Genomic DNA, 23648 nt, shown 5'->3' on the forward strand with positions numbered 1-23648 from the left:
CGTATCAGTTGCCTTCCACCTCTGGCATTTTTAGGCCTGTTGATATCAAATTAAATAAAAAAATTATAAATACTTTCAGACCATTCTATATATAATTAAACATCCTCAGAATTTTTTTACACCTATATATATTTATCGGTAAAACCCAATATTACCCGATATTCACCGAAACCCTTCCGTTGACCCCAAAACGCTTTCGGATCCTCTCGGAACTATTCTGAATATTAATGAAACAATTACAAAAATATATTCTCATCACTCCCGTCCTACTAACACTCATCAGATTGTGGTTGCCTTAAGCTTGGGACCCCGTAGGTTCGGTAACTCATAGACCTGAACGAAACCGTTTGTTCAATGACCAACAGTGGGACCATGGACGTCCATATTGATCCCTATGAGCACACGAATGATATTCGAGTGAATATATGGTTATCATGTGATGCTCCCTTTGCTTCTCAATACTTCACAAAACCGGGTATGCATCGGTATCCTCTTGAGTAATCACTATGCTCACTATACTGAAATCCTCATTACCGGTTTTGTTATTCTTTCTCGTTATTGTGTTCCGGCATCCCCGTGACGTAGTCACCTGTGTCTTTCCAAACGATGATGGTTGTCGTCACACTGAGAGGACCCTAATAATATCTCTCCATTTTTTGAGGAGCAAATCCCACTCTTGAGCTATCCGGCCACTTGTCAAACTTTTTGATGAGCCTGTAAGTTGTCACTATGATCACCATGTTACAGGTGACGTTTGAGTGACCCCATGTCCACCATACGGTAAGAAGTGACCATGATACTCTCATGGTTTAAGGAGCAAAATCACACATTAACACTCCATGTTATTAGAATTGATTACAAACGATGCTATCTCAGTTCATAACAAAAAAGTTTGGTTCGATTCTGTCGGTGTTCTGGGAACAGGGGTGTCGGTGTCAAAACCGACGGATCTCGGGTAGGGCTTCCCGAACTGTGCGTCTAAGGCGGATGGTAACAGGAGGCAGGGGACACGATGTTTTACCCAGGTTCGGGGCCTCTTGATGGAGGTGCAACCCTACGTCTTGCTTGATTTATTCTTGATGATATGAGTATTACAAGAGTTGATCTACCACGAGATCGGAGAGGCTAAACCCAAGAAGCTAGCCTATGGTATGATTGTATGTTGTCCTACGGACTAAAACCCTCCGGTTTATATAGACACCGGAGAGGGTTAGTGAGGGAGTCCTGGATTAGGGGGTGTCCGGATGGCCGGACTATACCTTTAGTCGGACTCCTGGACTATGAAGATACAAGATTGAAGACTTCGTCCCGTGTCCGGAAGGGAGTTTCCTTGGCGTGGAAGGCAAGCTTGGCGATACAGATATGCAGATCTCCTACCATTGTAACCGACTTTGTGTAACCCTAACCCTCTCCAGTGTCTATATAAACCGGAGGGTTTTAGTCCGTAGGACAACATACACAACAACAATCATACCATAGGCTAGCTTCTAGGGTTTAGCCTCGCCGATCTCGTGGTAGATCTACTCTTGTACTACCCATATCATCAATATTAATCAAGCAGGACGTAGGGTTTTACCTCCATCGAGAGGGCCCGAACCTGGGTAAAACTTCGTGTCCCTTGCCTCCTGTTACCATCCGGCCTAGATGCACAGTGCGGGACCCCCTACCCAAGATCCTCCGGTTTTGACACTGACATTGGTGCTTTCATTGAGAGTTCCTCTGTGTCGTTGCCGTCAGGCTTGATGGCTCCTACGATCATCAATGGCGAGGCAGTCCAGGGTGAGACCTTCCTCCCCGGACAGATCTTCGTCTTCGGCGGCTTCGCACTGCGGGCCAATTCACTTGGCCATCTGGAGCAGATCGAAAGTTGTGCCCCTGGCCGTCAGGTCAGATTTGGAAGTTTAAACTACACGGCTGACATCCGCGGGGACTTGACCTTCGACGGATTCGAGCCACTGCCGAGCGCGCTGCACTGTCACGACGAGCATGATCTAGCTCTGCCGCCGAACAGTGCCCTGGAGGCCGCACCCGCATCGGCTTCGACCCTTAATTCGGAGCCAACTGCGCCGATCGAGGATGGGTGGTTAGATGCCGCCTCGGGGGCTGCGATCCCAATGACGATCGAGCTGAACACTAGCCCCGCACTCTGCGAGACTCGTGACTCCAAGGAGCCGGACTCCTCTCCGGACTCTGAACCCTCTGCGCCCCTGCCAATCGAATCCGATTGCGCACCGATTATGGAGTTTACTACCGCGGACATCTTTCAGCACCCGCCTTTCAGCGATATTCTGAAGACACTGAAGTCTCTCTCTTTATCAGGAGATCCCTGGCCGGACTACGTTCAGCAAGGTTGGGATTCGGACGATGAAGAAATTCAAATCCCACCCACCACCCACTTTGTAGCCACTGTCGATGACTTAACCGACATGCTCGACTTCGACTCCGAAGACATCGACGGTATGGACGCCGATGAAGGAGACGATGAAGAACTAGCGCCTATCAGGCCCTGGAAAGCCACCTCGTCATATGACATATACATGGTGGACACCCCAAAAGAAGGAGATGGCGATGGAATAGCGGAGGATGACCCCTCCAAGAAACAGCCTAAGCGACGGCGTCAGCGGCGCCGCTCAAAATCCCGCCAAAACAAATACGGTGATTCCAGCAGGGGAGATAATAATACTCCGGAAAGTGCCGAAGAAAACCCCCTCCGGCAAGATTTAGCACGGGAGGATGGAGAAACCAGCCCTCATGAGAGAGCGGCAGACAGAGAGGTCGAGGACGATAATTATATGCCTCCCTCCGAAGACGAGGCAAGCCTCGACGATGACGAATTCGTCGTGCCAGAGGATCCCGTCGAGCAAGAGCGTTTTCGACGCAGGCTTATGGCCACGGCAAGAAGCCTCAAGAAAAAACAGCAACAACTTAGAGCTGATCAAGATTTGCTAGTCGATAGATGGACTGAAGTCCTTGCGGCCGAAGAGCATAAACTCGAACGCCCCTCCAAGAGCTACACAAAGCGCAGGTTGCTACCCCGATTAGAGGAGGAACCACTTGATGCGGCCGACCGGCCACCTCGTGGCCGCGACAGAGAGGCCTCTCGGCCCTCCACTCAAGCCGCACCCTGTACCAAGGCACGGGAATATGCGCCGGACTTACGAGATATGTTGGAGGCAAGGCAAGGCAAACAAGATCGATCTACGGATCGCGTGGGCGCCCCACAGCTCGAGACGGTAACCGTCACGCCGGCCAAAAATTCGGCAGGGCCGAACATAGTAGACAAAGCTCATTGGAGGTACGTCGTGATATAGCCCAGTACAGAGGCGCCGCACACCCACTATGCTTCACAGACGAAATAATGGATCATCAAATCCCCGAGGGTTTCAAACCCGTAAATATCGAATCATATGATGGCACAACAGATCCTGCGGTATGGATCGAGGATTACCTCCTTCATATCCACATGGCCCGTGGTGATGATTTCCACGCCATCAAATACCTCCCACTCAAGCTTAAAGGACCAGCTCGGCATTGGCTTAAGAGCTTGCCAACAGGATCAATCAGTTGTTGGGAGGACCTGGAAGCCGCATTCCTCGACAATTTCCAGGGCACTTATGTGCGACCCCTAGACGCTGATGACCTAAGTCACGTAATTCAGCAGCCAGAGGAATCGGCAAGGCAATTCTGGACACGGTTCCCAACAAACAAAAATCAAATAGTCGACTGTCCGGACGCTGAGGCCCTAGCAGCCTTCAAGCACAATATCCGTGACGAGTGGCTTGCCCGGCACCTTGGACAGCAAAAGCCGAAGTCTATGGCAGCACTCACGACACTCATGACCCGCTTTTGCACGGGAGAAGATAGCTGGCTTGCTCGTAGCAACAGTATGACCAAGAACCCTGGTAATTCGGATACCAGGGACAGTAGTGGCAGGTCGCGTCGCAACAAGCAGAAGCGCCGCATTAACGGCGACAATGCTGAGGATACGGCAGTTAATGCCGGATTCAGAGGCTCTAAATTCGGTCAGCGGAAAAAGCCATTCAAAAGGAATCCTAGGGGCCCGTCCAGTTTGGACCGAATACTCGACCGCTTGTGCCAGATACATGGCACCCCCGAAAAGCCGGCCAATCACACCAACAGGGATTGTTGGGTGTTCAAGCAGGCAGGAAAGTTAAACACCGAAAATGAAGACAAGGGGCTGCATAGCGATGAAGATGAGGAGCCCCGGCCGCCGAACAACAGTGGACAGAAGGGTTTTCCCCCACAAGTGCGGGCGATGAACATGATATACGCAACCCGCGTCCCCAAAAGGGAGCGGAAGCGCGCATTAAGGGACGTATACGCGGTAGAGCCAGTTGCCCCAAAGTTCAACACATGGTCCTCCTGCCCGATCACCTTTGATCGAAGGGACCATCCCACTAGCATCCGTCATGGCGGATTCGCCGCATTGGTTCTAGTCCCAATAATTGACGGATTTCACCTCACTAGAGTCCTTATGGACGGCGGCAGTAGCCTAAACCTGCTTTACCAGGATACAATGCGGAAAATGGCCATAGATCCCTCGAGGATTAAGCCCACCAAAATGACCTTTAAAGGCGTAATACCAGGTGTAGAGGCCAACTGTACAGGCTCAGTCACACTTGAAGTGGTCTTCGGATCTCCGGATAATTTCTGAAGCGAGGAGTTAATCTTCGACATAGTCCCATTCCGCAGTGGCTATCACAAACTGCTCGGGCGAACCGCATTCGCCAAGTTCAATGTGGTACCGCACTAAGCATACCTTAAGCTCAAGATGCCAGGCCCCCGAGGAGTAATTACGGTCAATGGAAACACCGAACGCTCCCTCCGAACGGAGGAGCACACGGCGGCCCTTGCAGCGGAAGTACAAAGCAGCCTCTCCATGTAGTTCTCCAGTACGGCCATTAAACGACCGGACACCGTCAAGCGCGCCCAGAGTAACCTACAACAAGGCCGCCTGGCACGATCCGAGCAGGCGTAGCAATGCCGCCCCAACCCCAGCCCTCGCAAAAATGCGACACCAGTACTTCGCGTACATAACTACGCTCTAGAAATACCATGGGTACAGGGGAAGGAGCACCATCACGGCACGCCCGAAACACGGCTTAAACCGCACCAGGGGCTGCCGATTTTTTAATTTTCTCTTACTTTCAGGACTCCACACTTCGGAAGGCATGTTCGGCAGTTCAATTGCCGCACAAACGATGCAAGAACCAGGGAAGCAGACAAGCCACGCCGCATTACGGAACTCCCAGGTGGTCTCTATCACGAGCAGTATACCTGTTTCGCATACTATTCCGCAGCTTGCCCCTGGATCGGACATGTTACATAGTCCAACCTTTTGCTTATCGCATTATTTGTATCGTTCTGCTTTGATTGCAGCCCTCTTTAATAAACAGTGCATAGCTTTTTTCTATTTTTGCATTACTCTTTTTATACATATATATGTGTTCCTTAACGACATATTGCACCCGTACACTTTGGTACGGCCTAAATACGCTAGGGGCTTTAGTACCCCTCAATATGGTGTGAGAAGTCCGAACACTTTAACAAGTGCGGCACCGCGAACTTATAGCATTATATGCATCGGCTCCGAATCATGTCTTGGGTCAATAGTTGGGTTTGCCCGGCTCCTATGTTTTGGTGCCTTACGTTCCGCTATATCGACTAAGGTAGCACTAGGAGAACCACTGCGATTGTGCCCCAGTTGAGCTGGGTCGAGCACCTTAGTGGAGAAAGATAAAACTGACTGTCATGATGAAGCGAGAGCTGGTCGCTGTTCGAGAGGTTTCTCGAGTCCCTAACGACTTATGCCGCTTAGAGCGAGGAGCCGGCTCTGTCTGGCCAAGGCGTGGATAGCGCCCCGAACTCGGTCTTCCAAATACCAGGGGCTTCGCCGAAATTTAAAATTATAGAATTCTATGGCTAAGTGAGAGTGTTCACGCATTATAGTCCGATTGCCTTGTTCGTTGGGCTGAGCGCCTCCCTCGAAGGACCCAAACATGCGAACAAGAGTGCTCAGGTTTATCCCCGAACACCCCAGCACTAGTGGCACGGGGGCAGAAGCCGACGACTTGCCATCTCTCAGAATTGATAAACAGCCGCACAGAAGGTAATATTTTAAATTCCAACAATATTGCTTAGCGCATATGAACAAGTTTTCAGCGTACAGGACAAAACGAGCAAGTTTCACTCAAAAATTACATCCCTAGAACATTCATCCGCCACAAGGCAGGCACCCTTCAGAACATCCTTATAATAATTCTCGGGCTTGTGATGCTCTTTCCCCGGCGGTGGCCCGTCCTTCACAAGCTTCTCAGCATCCAGCTTGCCCCAGTGCACCTTAGCACGGGCAAGGGCCCTACGGGCACCTTCAATACAGACGGAACGCTTGATGACTTCGAGCCTTGGACAGGCCTCCACCAGCCGCCGCACTAGCCCGAAATAGCTCCCAGGCAGAGCCCCTCTAGGCCACAGCCGAACTATGAGGCCCTTCATGGCCTGTTCGGCCGCCTTGTGGAGCTCGACCAATTGCTTCAGCTGGTCGCTCAGGGGCACGGGGTGTACGGCCTCAGCATACTAAGACCAGAACACCTTCTCGGTCGAGCTGCCCTCCTGGGGAGCTCCGGATTCGGGTAAGTAACAAGTAACTCAGGTTTATGTGTTCGCTTTGCATAAAGAATGCCTTACCCACCGCTATCTTCTTCACCTCATCCAACTCCTGGAGGGTCTTCTGGGATTCGGCCTTGGCAGACTTGGCATTTTCAATAGCCACCGCGAGCTCGGACGCTCGCGTCTTTGAGTCAAGCTCCAAACTCTCATGTTTTTCCATGAGAGCGTGGAGCTCTTGCCGTACCTTGCCAACCTCGGCCTCATACTTCTCCCGCTCGGTGCACTCCGTGGCCGCCCTCTTTTCAGCCTCGACCAGCGCTTGCTTAAGGGTCACCACCTCAGACGTGGCCCCTACAATAGCCATGATAATCCTGTCATTTTTTGCAATTGCACCTTTTTATATATATTTAAACAAGGTATTTCTTACCTTCATTGTCCTCGAGCTGCTTCTTGGCACGCCCGAGCTCTTGCTCAGACTGCTCGAGGTTCTTCTTTAGCGTGTCCACTTCCGCAGTCAGTGCGGCGGACGCAAGCAGAGAAGCCTGCATACGCATATTGACTCCTTTTTGTTAGACTCCTGCGAATTTTATTTGATCCTCTATTCGGCTTTTCTTCCCGAACGCCAAACAGACCATCAGGGGCTACTATCTATGCAGTAATATTAATTACACATTCTTTAATTACCTCAAAGCTTGTTAGAAGGCTAGTACAAGCTTCAGTCAGTCCGCTCTTGGCCGACTGAACCTTCTGGACCACCGCACTCATAATGGTGCGGTGCTCCTCGTCGATGGAGACGCCTTGGAGCGTCTCCAACAGATTGTCCGGCGCCTCCAGTTGGACGGGGGTCACCGGCACGGTGGGCTTGCTCCTCTTGGAAGGAGGTCCCCCGCCGGACTCTGGAGCGGTGTCCGGCCTAGAGCCGGACTTGGAACCCTGGGGGGTTTCATCCCCTTTACTCCTGGAGTCCGGGAGGTCGCCTTGCGGAGCCTCCAGGACCACCTCCTCCCGGCTTGGAACCTGTTGGGACAACACTTCGGTGTCGTCCGTAGGGCGGGGGGAGGAAGCCGTCGGAAGCGAGTTCACATCCGACGAGTCCAGTGAGCCGCTCTATGATGCGTCGAGCCGGTCTTTGGGTGGGCTGCATAAACATATTCGACATAAGGGAAAGCTGTGCAATAAACGAATACTATGAATTACTCTGGTATCCGGATACTTACGATTTTGCCAGGGGCTTGGCCCTGGGCGGCCACTCCACTCCGCCGTCGTCGGCGTCGGTGGAGTAGTCCGGACAACGGGTTTTCCCCTTCTTGGACCCTCCGGCCTCCCCAGAGAGGGCGGCCTTCCTTTTCTTCTCTCCTCCCACTGCAGGGGGAGAGGTCTCTTCTTCTTCCTCCTCGTCTTCATGGGAGGAATGCGCCTCGGAACCATCGGATGATGGATCCGACACCTCTTGGCGCCGGGCACTCCTTCGAGTCCCCGTGGCCTTTTTCGCGGCCTTCTTCTCCGGCACCACATAGCGTGCCGGAACCAGCAGCTTCGCCAAGCGAGCGTCCGCTGGGCATCCGGGCAAAGGAGCCGGACAGTTGATCTGTCCGGACATCACCTGCCAATCCTGTCAAAGGTAAGGGAGCTTAGATCCCGCATGGAGTCAAACTATGAAAAACTAATACCCTGTAAAAGGAAAAAACAGCTTACCGCATGAGCGTGACGCTGCGTACTGAATCCGTGATCCTCGGTAGCGGATGCGGGGGCCTCGGCGCCCTTGAAAAGCACCTTCCAGGCATCTTCGTACATCATGTCGAAGAGCCTGCTCAGAGTTTGGTGCCGCGACGGGTCGAACTCCCACAGGTTGAAAACCCGATGTTGACACGGGTGGATCAGGCGGATGAGCATAACCTGGACTACGTTGACAAGTTTGAGCTTCTTGTCCACCAGGGTTTGGATGCATGTTTGGAGTCCGGTTAGCTCTCCTTTTTTACCCCACGACAGGCCCATCTCCTTCTAGGAGGTGAGCCGCGTAGGGGGTCCGGATCGAAACTCGGGGGGTGCGACCCATTCGGGGTCATGCGGCTCGGTGATATAAAACCACCCTGATTGCCACCCCTTCAGGGTCTCCACAAAGTAGCCCTCGAGCCATAAGACGTTGGCCATCTTGCCCACCATGGCGCCTCCGCACTCCGCCTGGTTGCCGCGCACCACCTTCGGCTTGACATTGAAAGTCTTGAGCCATAGGCCGAAATGGGGGCGGATGCCGAGGAAAGCCTCGCACACGACGATAAACGCCGAGACGTTGAGGACGAAGTTCGGGGCCAGATCATGGAAATCGAGGCAATAGTAGAACAAGAGCCCCCGGACAAATGGGTGAAGAGGGAAGCCCAGTCCGCGGAGTAAACGGGGGAGGAACACCACCCTCTCATTGGGCCTAGGGGTGGGGATGAGCTGCCCCGTTTCGGGAAGCCGGTACGCAATGTCGTTAGACAAGTATCCGGCCTTCCTCAGTTTTTTGATGTGTCCCTTTGTGATGGAGGAGACCATCCACTTGCCTCCCGCTCCAGACATGGCTGGAGAAGGTTGAGGTGGGGAGTGCGGACTTGGGCGCTGGAGCTCGAGTGCGCGAGAATGGATAAGCAAGGGAGGAAGAAGGCATAGGTGAAAAGGTGGATCCTTATCCCCTTATATGGGTGGACGCAACTACGTGTCCCCACCAGCCTGGTAAAACTCACTTATCTCCAAGCGCCATAATCAATGGCGCGGTTGGGTTACCCACGCCCGTATTGATGAGAATCCCAGAATAATGGGACACGATCTCTGCTTTAACAAGACGTGCCAAGGAAACCGCCTCGCATGACGCGCTGAGGTGGGATAATGAAACGACTCGGATGAAGGCTTGGCCGTGGTGTGTCACACTACGAAATACATTAGCAGATTAGATTTGTGTAAATGTTATTCCCTCTATGGCAATATGTGGAAACTTATTTTGCAGAGCCGGACACTATCTTTGTGTACAAAATCTTCTATGAAGTACTTGGAGGAGGAACCCTCCTTGCAATGCCGAAGACAATCTGCGGCCCGGACTCGTCATCATTGAAGCCTGGTTCAGGGGCTACTGAGGGGGTCCTGGATTAGGGGGTGTCCGGATGGTCGGACTATACCTTCAGCCGGACTCCTGGACTATGAAGATACAAGATTGAAGACTTCGTCCTGTGTCCGGAAGGGACTTTCCTTGGCGTGGAAGGCAAGCTTGGCGATACGGATATGCAGATATCCTACCATTGTAACCGACTTTGTGTAACCCTAACCCTCTCCGGTGTCTATATAAACCGGAGGGTTTTAATCCGTAGGACAACATACACAACAACAATCATACCATAGGCTAGCTTCTAGGGTTTAGCCTCTCCGATCTCGTGGTAGATCTACTCTTGTACTACCCATATCATCAATATTAATCAAGCAGGACGTAGGGTTTTACCTCCATCGAGAGGGCCCGAACCTGGGTAAAACTTCGTGTCCCTTGCCTCCTGTTACCATCCGGCCTAGACGCACAGTTCGGGACCCCCTACCCGAGATCCGCCGGTTTTTACACAAGGTCGTTTACAAAGGAGGAGATATCCATATCCGTATTGCCTAGCTTGCCTTCCACGCCAAGTAGAGTCCTATCCGGACATGGGACTGATACTTCTCCAATGTATCTATAATTTTCTATTGCTCCATGCTATATTATCTACTGCTTTGGACTATATTGGGCTTTATTTTCCACTTTTATATTATTTTTGGGACTAACCTATTAACCGGAGGCCCAGCCCAGAATTGCTGTTTTTTTTGCCTATTTCAGTGTTTCGAAGAAACGGAATATCAAACGGAGTCCAAACGGAATGAAACCTTCGGGAATGTGATTTTCCCACCGAACGTGATCCAGGAGACTTGGACCCTACGCCAAGGCATCAGAGAGGCGGTCACGAGGGTGGGGGCGCCCCCCCTAGGGTGTACCCCCTGCCTCGTGGGCCCCTCGGAGCTCCACCGACGTACTCCTTCCTCCTATATATACCTACGTACCCCCAAACGATCAGACGAGGAGCCAAAAACCTAATTCCACCAGCGCAACTTTCTGTATCCACGAGATCCCATCTTGGGGCCTGTTCCGGAGCTCCGCCGGAGAGGGCCGTCATCACGGAGGGCTTCTACATCATCATAGCCTCTCTGATGAAGTGTGAGTAGTTTACCTCAGACCTTCGGGTCCATAGTTAGTAGCTAGATGGCTTCTTCTCTCTTTTTAGATCTCAATACAAAGTTCTCCCCCTCTCTTGTGGAGATCTATTCGATGTAATCTTCTTTTTGCGGTGTGTTTGTTGAGACCGATGAATTGTGGGTTTATGATCAAGTCTATCTATGAATAATATTTGAATCTTCTCTGAATTCTTTTATGTATGATTGGTTATATTTGCAAGTCTCTTCGAATTATCCGTTTGGTTTGGCCAACTATATTGGTAGTTCTTGCCATGGGAGAAGTGCTTAGCTTTGGGTTCGATCTTGCGGTGTCCTTTCCCAGTGACAGAAGGGGCAGCAAGGCACGTATTGCATCGTTGCCATCGAGGATAACAAGATGGGGTTTATTTCATATTGCATGAATTTATCTCTCTGCATCATGTCATCTTGCTTAAGGCGTTACTCTGTTTTTAACTTAATACTCTAGATGCATGCTGGATAGCGGTCGATGAGTGAAGTAATAGTAGTAGATGCAGAATCATTTCGGTCTACTTGTCACGGACGTGATGCCTATATACATGATCATGCCTAGATATTCTCATAACTATGCTCAGTTCTGTCAATTGCTCAACAGTAATTTGATCACCCACCGTAGAATACTTATGCTCTTAAGAGAAGCCACTAGTGAAACCTATGGCCCCCGGGTCTATTCTCATCCTTTTCAACCTCCATCACTTTAATCTTGTTTTGCTTTTTACTTTACCTTTTACTTTTCACTTTGCATCTTTATACCAAAAATACCAAAAATATTATATCTATCAGATCTCACTCTCGTAAGTGACCGTGAAGGGATTGACAACCCCTAATCGCGTTGGTTGCGAGTAGCTATCGTTTTGTGCAGGTATGAGGGACTTGAGCGTGGCCTCCTACTGGATTGATACCTTGGTTCTCAAAAACTGAGAGAAATACTTACGCTACTCTGCTGCATCATCCCTTACTCTTCGGGGAAATCCAATGCAAGCTCAAGAGGTAGCAAGAAGGATTTCTGGCGCCGTTGCCGGGGAGTCTACGCAAAAAGTCAACATACCAAGTACCCATCACAATCCCTATCTCTCTCATTACATTATTTGCCATTTGCCTCTCGTTTTCCTCTCCCCCACTTCACCCTTGCCGTTTTATTCACCCTCTCTCTCTCTATCCTCCCTCTCTATTTGCCTCGTTTGCCCGTTTGCTCTTGTTTGCTCGTGTGCTAGTTTGCTGGTTTGTCGCGATGGCTCAAGATACTACCAAATTGTGTGACTTCACCAATACCAATAATAATGATTTCCTTAGCACTCCGATTGCTCCTCTTGCCAATACTGAATCTTGTGAAATCAATACTGCTTTGTTGAATCTTGTTATGAAAGATCAATTCGCCGGCCTTCCTAGTGAAGATGCAGCAACTCATCTGAATAGCTTCATTGATTTATGTGATATGCAAAAGAAAAAAGATGTCGATAATGATGTCGTTAAATTGAAGCTATTTCCTTTTTCGCTTAGAGATCGTGCTAAAGCTTGGTTTTCGTCTTTGCCTAAAAATAGTATTGATTCTTGGAACAAGTGCACAGATGCTTTCATCTCTAAGTATTTCCCTCCTGCTAAGATCATCTCTATTAGAAATGATATTATGAATTTTAAGCAACTTGATCATGAACATGTTGCACAAGCTTGGGAGAGAATGAAATTAATGATACGTAATTGCCCTACTCATGGTTTGAATTTGTGGATGATTATACAAAAATTTTATGCTGGATTGAATTTTGCTTCTAGAAATCTTTTAGATTCGGCCGCGGGAGGCACTTTTATGGAAATCACTTTAGGAGATCCTACTAAACTCCTAGATAATATTATGGTTAATTATTCTCAATGGCATACTGAAAGATCTTCTAATAAAAAAGTGCATGCGATAGAAGAAATCAATGTTTTGAGTGGAAAGATGGATGAACTTATGAAATTATTTTCTACTAAGAGTGTTTCTTATGATCCTAATGATATGCCTTTGTCTACTTTGATTGAGAATAACAATGAATCTATGGATGTGAATTTTGTTGGTAGGAATAATTTTGGTAACAACGCTTATAGAGGGAATTTTAATCCTAGGCCATATCCTAGTAATCCTTCTAATAATTATGGGAATTCCTACAACAACTCTTATCAAAATTATATTAAGATGCCCTCTAAATTTGAGAATAGTGTTTAAGAGTTTTAATGCTTTGCTTGAAGAGAAATTGCTTAAAGTTGATGATTTGGCTAGGAACGTTGATAGAATTTCTCTTGAGGTTGATTTTTTAAAGCTTAGATCTATTCCTCCTAAGCATGATATCAATGAGTCTCTCAAAGCCATGAGAATTTCCATTGATGAGTGCAAGTAAAGAACCGCTAGGATGCGTGCTTCCAAAGATGCCTTTATTAAAGTGTGTTCTTCCAATTCCAATGAAAATCAAGAAGAAGATCTAAAAGTTATTGATGTGTCCCCTATTGAATCTTTGTTTTGCAATATGAATCTTGATGAAACGGAATATGATCTTCCTTTACCTAGAAGGCGTTCTAAAAATTCGAAGTATTTAGATCTTTATGATGAAATTTATGAAAGTGGGGTTGAAAGAAATAAAAATCTAGATGTTGCTAAACCCACTATATTGGATTTCAAGGAATTTAATTATGAAAGTTTCTCTTTAATTTATTGTATTTCCTTGTTGCAATCCGTGCTAAATTCTCCACATGCTTATAGTCAACATAAAGCCTTCACCGAACATATTGTTGATGCCTTGATGCAATCTTATGAAGAAAAACTTGAGTTGAAAGCTTCTATCCCTAGAAAACTCTATGATGAGTGGGAACCAACTATTAAAATTAAAATTAAAGATCATGAGTTTTATGCTTTGTGTGATTTGGGTGCTAGTGTCTCTACTATTCCCAAGACTTTGTGTGATTTGCTAGATTTACGTAATTTTGATGATTGCTCTCTAAACTTTCATCTTGCGGATTATACTATTAAGAAACGTATGGGAAGGATTAATGATGTTCTTATTGTTGCAAATAGGAACTATGTGCCTATAGATTTCATTGTTCTTGATATAGATTGCAATCCTTCTTGCCCTATTATTCTTGGTAGACCTTTCCTTAGAACGGTTGGTGCGATTATTGATATGAAGGAAGGGAACATTAGTTTTCAATTTCCATTAAAAATGGCATGGAGCACTTTCCAAGAAAGAAAATAAAATTTCCATATGAAACTATCAGGAGAGCCACTTATGGATTGCCTACCAAAGATGGCAATACCTAGATCGATCCTCGCTTTTATGCCTAGCTAGGGGCGTTAAACGATAGCGCATGTTGGGAGGCAACCCAATTTTATTTTTATTCCTTGATTTTTGCTCCAGTTTAGTAATAAATAAATTATCTAGCCTCTGTTTTTTTTGTGTTTTTTGTGTTTAATTAGTGTTTGTGCCAAGTAGAACCGTTGGGAAGACTTGGGGAAAGTCTTGTTGAACTTGCTGTAAAAAACAGAAACTTTAGCGCTCACGAGAACTGCTGTAATTTTATTTCAAGAGTGCTATTTAGTTAATTATTTTTGAAGATGATTAATAGATAAATTACTCACGTCTAGCAATTTATTTTAGAATTTTTGGGGTTCCAGATCTTGCGCTAGCTACAGATTACTACAGACTGTTCTGTTTTTCACAGATTCTGTTTTTCGTGTGTTGTTTGCTTATTTTGATGAATCTATGGTTAGCAAAATAGTTTATAATCCATAGAGAAGTTGGAATACAGTAGGTTTAACACCAACATAAATAAAGAATGAGTTCATTACAGTACCTTGAAGTTGTCTTTTTTTTCTTTCGCTAACGGAGCTCACGAGTTTTCTACTTTAGGTTTTGTGTTGTGAAGTTTTCAAGTTTTGGGTGAATTCTTGTGATGGATTATGGAACAAGTAGTGGCAAGAGCCTAAGCTTGGGGATGCCATGGCACCCCCAAGATAATCCAAGGACACCAAAAATTCAAAGCTTGGGGATGCCCCGGAAGGCATCCCCTCTTTCGTCCACTTCCATCGGTAATTTACTTGGAGCTATATTTTTATTCACCAACATGATATGTGTTTTGCTTGGAACGCCTTGTATTATTTGTGTCTTTGGTTGTTAGTGTGCCACAATCATCCTTGCTGTACACACCTTTTGAGATAGCCATACATGAATTAGAATTTGATAGAATACTCCATGTGCTTCACTTATATCTTTTTGAGCTAAGTAGTTTTGCTCTATGTGCTTCACTTATATCTTTTGAGCGTTATAATATTGCTCTATGTGCTTCACTTAGATCTTTTAGAGCACGGTGGATTTGTTTTAAAGAAACTATTGATCTCTCATGCTTCACTTAAATTATTTTGAGAGTCTTAATAGCATGGTAATTTGCTTAATAATAACATGCTTGGTATTCAAGATTTGTTAAACTTTCTTTTGTGTGTGTTGAATACTAAGAAAAGTTGGATGCTTGATAATTGTTTTGAGATATGGAGGTAATAATATCAAAGTCATGCTAGTTGAGTAGTTGTGAATTTGAGAAGTGCTTGAGTTAAAGTTTGCAAGTCCCGTAGCATGCACGTATGGTAAACGTTATGCAACAAATTTGAAACATGAGGTGTTATTTGATTGTCCTCCTTATGAATGGCGGTCAGGGACGAGCGATGGTATTTTCCTACCAATCTATCCCCCTAGGAGCATGCGCGTAATACTTTGGTTTTTGATGGCTTGTGGATTTTTGCAATAAGTATATGAGTTCTTCATGACTAATGTTGAGTCCATGGATTATACGCACTCTCACCCTTCCATCATTGCTAGCCTCTACAGTACCGTGCATTGCCCTTTCTCACATCGAGAGTTGGTGCAAACTTCGCCGGTTCATCCAAACCCTGTGATATGATACACTCTTTCACACATAAACCTCCTTATATCTTCCTCAAAACAGCCACCATACCAACCTATTATGGCATTTCCATAGCCATTCCGAGATATATTGCCATGCAACTTTCCACCATCCAGTTTATCATGACACATTCATCATTGTCATATTGATTAGCATGATCATGTAGTAGACATAGTATTTGTGGCAAAGCCACCGTTCATAATTTTTTCATACTTGTCACTCTTGATTCATTGCATATCCCGGTACACCACTGGAGGCATCCATATAGAGTCATACTTTATTCTAGTATCGAGTTGTAATCATTGAGTTGTAAATAAATAGAAGTGTGATGATCATCATTCAATAGAGCATTGTCCCAAAAAAAAGAGAAAGGCCAAAGAAAAAAAGAAGGCCCCAAAAAAGGGGCAATGCTACTATTCCTTTTTTCCACACTTGTGCTTCAAAGTAGCACCATGTTCTTCATATAGAGAGTCTCTTGGGTTATCACTTTCATATACTAGTGGGAATTTTTCATTATAGAACTTGGCTTGTATATTCCAACAATGGGCCTCCTCAAGTGCCATAGGTCTTCATGAGCAAGCAAGTTGGATGCACACCCACTTAGTTTCTTTTATTGAGATTTCATACATTTATAGCTCTAGTGCATCCGTTGCATGGCAATCCCTACTCCTTGCATTAACATCAATCGATGGGCATCTCCATAGCCCATTGATTAGCCTCGTTGATGTGAGACTTTCTCCTTTTTGTCTTCTCCACATAACCCCCATCATTCTATTCCACCCATAGTGCTATATGCATGGCTCACGCTCATGTATTGCGTGAAAGTTTACAAGTTTGAAATTATTAAGGTATGAAACAATTTCTTGGCTTGTCATCAGTGTTGTGCATGTTGAGAGCATTCTTGTGTGACGAAAATGGAGCATGACTAAACTATATGATTTTTTAGGGATAAACTTTCTTTGGCCATGTTACTTTGAGAAAACATAATTGCTTTGTTGGTTTGCTTGAAGTATTATTATTCTCTATGTCAATATGAACTTTTGTCTTGAATCTTCCTAATCTGAATATTCATACCACAATTAAGAAGATTTGCATTGAAATTATGCCAAGTAGCACTCCGCATCAAAAATTCTCTTTTTATCATTTACCTACTCGAGGACGAGCAGGAATTAAGCTTGGGGATGCCTGATACGTCTCCAACGTATCTATAATTTTTGATTCCTCCATGCTATATTATCTACTGTTTTGGACTATATTGGGCTTTATTTTCCACTTTTATATTATTTTTGGGACTAACATATTAACCGGAGGCCCAGCCCAGAATTGGTGTTTTTTTGCCTATTTCAGTGTTTCAAAGAAACGGAATATCAAACGGAGTCCAAACGGAATGAAACCTTCTGGAACGTGATTTTCTCACCGAACGTGATCCAGGAGACTTGGACCCTACGCCAAGGCATCAGAGAGGCGGTCACGAGGGTGGGCCCCCCCTAGGGCGCGCCCCCTGCCTCGTGGGCCCCTTGGAGCTCCACCGATGTACTCCTTCCTCCTATATATACCTATGTACCCCCAAACGATCAAGCGAGGAGCCAAAAACCTAATTCCACCGCCGCAACTTTCTCTATCCATGAGATCCCATCTTGGGGCCTGTTCCGGAGCTCCACCGGAGAGGGCCGTCATCACGGAGGGCTTCTACATCATCATAGCCTCTCCGATGAAGTGTGAGAAGTTTACCTCAGACCTTCGGGTCCATAGTTAGTAGCTAGATGGCTTCTTCTCTCTTTTTGGATCTCAATACAAAGTTCTCCCGCTCTCTTGTGGAGATCTATTCGATGTAATCTTCTTTTTGCGGTGTGTTTGTTGAGACCAATGAATTGTGGGTTTATGATCAAGTCTATCTATGAATAATATTTGAATCTTCTCTGAATTCTTTTATGTGTGATTGGTTATCTTTGCAAGTCTCTTCGAATTATCCGTTTGGTTTGGCCAACTAGATTGGTAGTTCTTGCCATGGGAGAAGTGCTTAGCTTTGGGTTCGATCTTGCGGTGTCCTTTCCCAGTGATAGAAGGGGCAGCAAGGCACGTATTGCATCGTTGCCATCGAGGATAACAAGATGGGGTTTATTTCATATTGCATGAATTTATCTCTCTGCATCATGTCATCTTGCTTAAGGCATTACTCTGTTTTTAACTTAATACTCTAGATGCATGCTGGATAGCGGTCGATGAGTGGAGTGATAGTAGTAGATGCAGAATCGTTTCGGTCTACTTGTCACGGACGTGATGCCTATATACATGATCATGCCTAGATATTCTCATAACTATGCTCAATTCTGTCAATTGCTCAACGGTAATTTGTTCACCCACCGTAGAATACTTATGCTCTTGAGAGAAGCCACTAGTGAAACCTATGGCCCCCGGGTCTATTCTCATCATATCAATCTCCATCACTTTAATCTTGTTTTGCCTTTTACTTTACCTTTTATTTTTCACTTTGCATCTTTATACCAAAAATACCAAAAATATTATATCTATCAGATCTCACTCTCGTAAGTGACCGTGAAGGATTGACGACCCCTAATCGCGTTGGTTGCGAGTAGCTATCGTTTTGTGCAGGTACGAGGAACTTGAGCGTGGCCTCCTATTGGATTGATACCTTGGTTCTCAAAAACTGAGGGAAATACTTACGCTACTATGATGCATCATCCCTTCCTCTTCGGGGAAATCCAACGCAAGCTCAAGAGGTAGCAGGGACGAAGTCTTCAATCTTGTATCTTCATAGTTCAACAGTCCGGCCAAAGGATATAGTCCGGCTGTCCGGAGACCCCCTAATCCAGGACTCCCTCAGTAGCCCCTGAACCAGGCTTCAATGACGATGAGTCCGGCGCGTTGTGTTGTCTTCGGCATTGCAAGGCGGGTTCCTCCTCCGAACACATCACGGAAGAGTTTGAATACCAGGATAGTGTCCGACCCTGCAAAATAAATTCCACATACCACCGCAGAGAGAATAATATTTCCACAAATCTTAATCTGCTGACACGCTTTGGCAACATGACATCGGGCCATGGCTCGGTGATTATTCGAACTATTTTTCTTCAACCAGCTCCACACATAATGGGAGGCGATTTCTTGACACGTCTTGTCAAAGCAGAGATCGTGATCCCTTAATTACGGGATTCTCATAAATACGGTCGTGGGTAACCCAACCGTCCCTAGGACTCCTAGATTTTAGGCAAGTCCCAAATGGCCACTAGGAGGACGCTTGATATTCACCCTCTTTATAAAGGGACAAGGCTTTTACTTTTTTCCCTCCCGTGCTCAATCGAATCCTTCCCCCGCCTCGAGTTCTAACACCCAAAGCCCAGGTCAGGTGCTTCGAACCTTCAATCATGTCCGGATCTAGCCTTCAAGGCCGGTGGATGCCCTCCTCCGTTACGAAAGAGGATATCAAGAAGTTGAGGGAGGCTAGATACCTGACCGCCGAGGTTTCGCATCGGCTGCCTGCCCGAGGGCAGGTCGTCCCTACTCCCGCTTCCTCCGAGGTCTAGGCCTCACTCTGGATCCCTTCGTTAGGGGTTTGATGTTCTATTACGGGCTAGATTTCCACGATCTAGCCACGGACTCCTTTCTCCACATCTCGGCATTTATTGTCGTATGTGAGGCCTTCCTCCGCATTACCCCCCACTTCAGCCTGTGGCTCAAGACTTTTGACGTGAAGCCGAAGATGGTCGAGGGGCAGCATGTAGCGTGCGGAGGTGCATTAATAAGCAAGATCGCTGGAGCTCCATGGACAAAGGGTTCTTTCCAGAGGTGTCCGGATTATGGAAACGGGAGTGGTTTTACATCACAACTCCCAGAAGTGCCAAGTGGGTGGCTGCTGTCAGATTTCGGGTTCCGGCAGACCCTTGAGGTTCAAACACTGGGGTGCGCGTGGAGATTTCGCCTCCTACCTTCATGCACCCCTCCGCCTTGCTAGGATCTGAACTAAGGAAAGAACAACGCAAGAGACACAGGGTTTATACTGGTTCGGGCCACCGTTGTGGTGTAATACCCTACTCCAGTGTGCGGTGTGGTGGATTGCCTCTTGGGCTGATGATGATGAACAATACAAGGAAGAACAGCCTCGCGAGGGTCTGTTCTTAGCTGGGGCGATGACTGCTGGGAGGAGCTCAGTCACCTTTCTCTCTCTCTTTCTTTCTGATCTTCTCTATCCTTTGATCCCTCCGGCTCGGCTCTCTTTTCCGCCCCCCTTTGGCTCTGTGGGTGGCTGGTCCTATTTATAGAGGCCCTGGTCCTCTTCCCAAATATCGAGCGGGAAGGTAGCCAACAATGGCGGGCTAATTTGAAGGAGGGCAACTAGTATCAACTATCCTGACAAAAGTAGTCTTCGCCTGCGCAAAGCTCTGGTGATGACGCCGTCTTGGGCTCCACGGTGACCTCCATCTCGTAGTCCTCCTGGTCTTGGTCTCGTTGAACCGAAACGGCAACCTTTGCCTGATGCCTCGGTACTCCGCGGCTGCGCTTGCCCCCTTTGCACCAAAGAGGAAGGGAGGACACTGCGTGGGCTGGCACCCGCCTGGCGCCCCCGGTCGTCATGGCTTGTGTCACGGGCACCTCATGAGGTACCCTGCCTTGATCTCTACGCCTCCTCGTGAGCCAGCCTGACGAGGCCGTGCCTGAGGAAGCTCCGTGTCGTCCGCCCCGCGAGGGTCTTGGGTTTGTGTTGGTGAAGATGGGCCGCACTGGGCCCCCCTTTGAGCCACGCCGCAGGCCGCAGGCAAGCAAGTCTGGGGACCCCCGTTCCCAGAACGCCGACAGTAGCCCCCGGGCCCAAGGCGCGCCCGGACTTGGCCGTGCAGGGAGGCGGAAGGGCAAGAGCGAAGCACCGTGGGCCCTAACAGCCTGCGGCCTTGGGCGCCGCATGGCGGTTGATTGGATGTGGGCGCCTCCACTTCCCCATGGCGCCTCGGCAACTGCACGGATTGGACAAGTCCCTGCATGCAAAGTGGGTCATGATTACCTGTAATCATGGAGGTCGGCGGTTGGCCTTCGCTGGCCATAAGTACGGGACAGCGCGCGCCCTTCCAGTCCATCCCTCCTTGCTTCTCCTTCTTCCCGATCCTTGCTCCGTCTTGCTGCGATGGCTCCGATCCGCCGGTTCTCGATGGCAGAGAAGGGAAAAGCTCCCTGAGAGGAGCCAGACCCACTCCCGCCGAAGAAACGGCTCGTCCCCCGTGGCCCGGACGAAGGGGCCCTTCAGGTGGTGTCGAGGCCTTGGTGCGAGCGGGTGCCGCCGGGGTTCCTGCTGCCATTGTACGCCCACGTCGAGGGCCCCGGAGGAGCTGATGCTGACTGCCATGGGCGGCGCCGCCGTCGGCATCGACGGGTCACGAAGGTGTGGGTCGTCCCCCCTGGGGTCCACACCGAGGGATCCTCCCAAGAGTTCGTGCTCCACGTCACCATTCCTCTTCATTCTTGGATCCGCCTTCCTCCCTTCTTCGCCTCCATCATCCCACAGGGGGAGCTCCTGGAGCTCTGGCTGCAGCACGCCGGCTGCAGCACCCTCGCGACCGAGGCAGAGGTCGCGGTCGTTGCCCCGGGCGAGGTCTTCATGACTCGGGGCTGGAGAGAGATTGCTCGGGTTTGCAGGGTAAGGGGCGTCTTCACGGTCCAGTTGGATTACGACAGTGCTTCGGTGATGCTCTTCAAGGTCTTCGATGCGAGCGGGTGCCGGCTGGAGTGCTTCCCCGGGGAAGGTGGCCCGGACCCTGCCGCGACGAGGACTGGGCCCGCCGACTGCTCCCTTGGCGGCTCCTCAGGCGGTGGAGGCGTCGGAGGCTCTAGCGACTTCGGCGAGCTCTTCGCGACTCCGGAGACGAGCGACGACAGCTACGAGCCCCCGAGCCAGCGCCGCTCCTGGAGTAGGGCGGGCTCGTTAGGCCGCCGCCGTCTCTGATCTGGATGGGGTTGGCGTCGGTGCTTGATGGCCCACTGTTGATGATGGTGTCTTTTGTAGGGTCGCGCGTAGTTTGTGTCCCTTTAGGATCTGTTCCCTGCGAGGAATTAAAAACGCGTCCCGTGGGGGCTTGTAAGGTGCCTGTGATCCTGTTTTGTCAATATAACCCTTGTCGTAGAATTGCGCGAGTTGCTCATTCCGTCATAGCTCAGTCCTCCCTTTCGAACCTCACGAGGGCTTGGTGCTCTGCGCCGACGGGTCCCAGTCCCAAGTCGGCTTCAGCCGTCGCTGGTATGCCAGGTCGCAATGCCGTGGTCAAGGCCAGGAGGTGAGCGACCCGGAGTCCGGTAAGAGCCCCTGAGTCGCGATGCTCAGGAGGTCCCCCTTGGCGCCCAAGCAGCCGTTGTTTGGTGAGAAAGGAGAGCGGCGTCGCTAACACGGGGTAGCATTAGGTGCGGGGATGGTGCCGCGGCAGCTTGTGCTTCCGGGTGATGACTTATCTCGAGGATCAGGGGCCGCTCTCTAGTGTGTCGCCGGGTCCGTGCATCGGCACACGCGAGGTTGCTTGGCGAGGTCCTCGTGTGTCTCTCCCCTCTCGCCTTTGCTCCCCTTTCTGCTCTACATCCTCGGGTCCCGGCCCTCGAGCGAGTCTCAGCCGTTGCTGGTATGCCAGGTCGCGATGTCGTGGTCAAGGCCAGAGGGTGAGGGCTGGAGAGCCAGTAGGAGCCCTGAGTCGCGATGCTCAGGCACCCCCCCCCCTTTAACGTGCAACCGGTTCGCACGGATGAGAGCAAAGGAGACACCACAAGGGCCTGGCCTGATGCAGCTCCTTCAGGAGGCCCTGCAGGTCCATCATAGAAAAAACAAGGGGTTGCCATGACAATTGACGGTCAGCCGTTGGTTGCTTCCGAGGGGTAGTGAGGCACTGAAGGCTTGACGAGGTGACGCTATGCGGGGTTGCCGCGGCCAGAGCTCAGCCATCCAGGTTTGTCGGCGTTGCAGGGACGGACCCATGCGCAAGCGTCGTGCCGTTTGGGAGCAGCTCCGTTAGTTGGCGTCAGCTGAGCAGGCAACTAGGTAAAACACATTAGCCGCGAAGGAGTGGATTCGTTCAAGTAGATGCTGGGAATGCGGACATCACTTGGTCTGGCCCGAGCGACTTGGAGGGTCATGCAGCCTGAGGCGCGCCCCCAACAAGGTAAGCTAACAACATGGAATAAAAAGGGATACATGCCGCAGGGACGGACCCACGCGGCCTGGGAATAATGCAGCCCTGGGGGGGCGCTCCCAGCTAGAAATAAAACTCGAAAGATGTCACCTGATGATGCTGAGGACGAAGGAGCGTTGGTGTAGCAGGCTCGGTGGACTACGGGAGCCGATCCTCACGAGCCCCCAGGCCCAGGGGCCTCGGGGGGCTCCGGAGGCGCTGGCGGCTCCTCATGGGCCATCTCCATCCCTGCCAGGGTTGCGGAATGCCCTGCCTCTCGTGCCTCCGTGATGCCCCTCATGAGGCGCCGGTACGTGTCAGCCGCGTTCGGCAAGCTGTAAGGCATGCGAACGTAGCTGTGGGGTGGGCCTCCGCAGCGCCCCACTCGCGAGGGCCAGAGGCGCTCCAGAGAGGCGACTCGATTGAGCCCTGGTATGTCGATGCAGACGCGTAGCCCACCATCCTCGCCTGGATGGGGAGCCACTGCTGGTAGGCGGCGGCCGCCTTTCATGACTCTTGACTCCTGTAGCTCCTGAATGGCCTTGCTGACGAACTCCTGAGGGTCTGGATCTCCTTGCCTCGCTCCTTCTTGAGGGAAACATGCTTCGAAACACGCCTCCATGTGGTGCCCAAGCGCCTCCCTCGTGACCCTGGCTAGGTCGGTGGCCTCCAGGGGAGAGCCCCCGAGCCCTG

This window comes from Triticum urartu, chromosome 5 (assembly GCF_003073215.2).
Source record: "Triticum urartu cultivar G1812 chromosome 5, Tu2.1, whole genome shotgun sequence".
Lineage (NCBI taxonomy): Eukaryota > Viridiplantae > Streptophyta > Magnoliopsida > Poales > Poaceae > Triticum > Triticum urartu.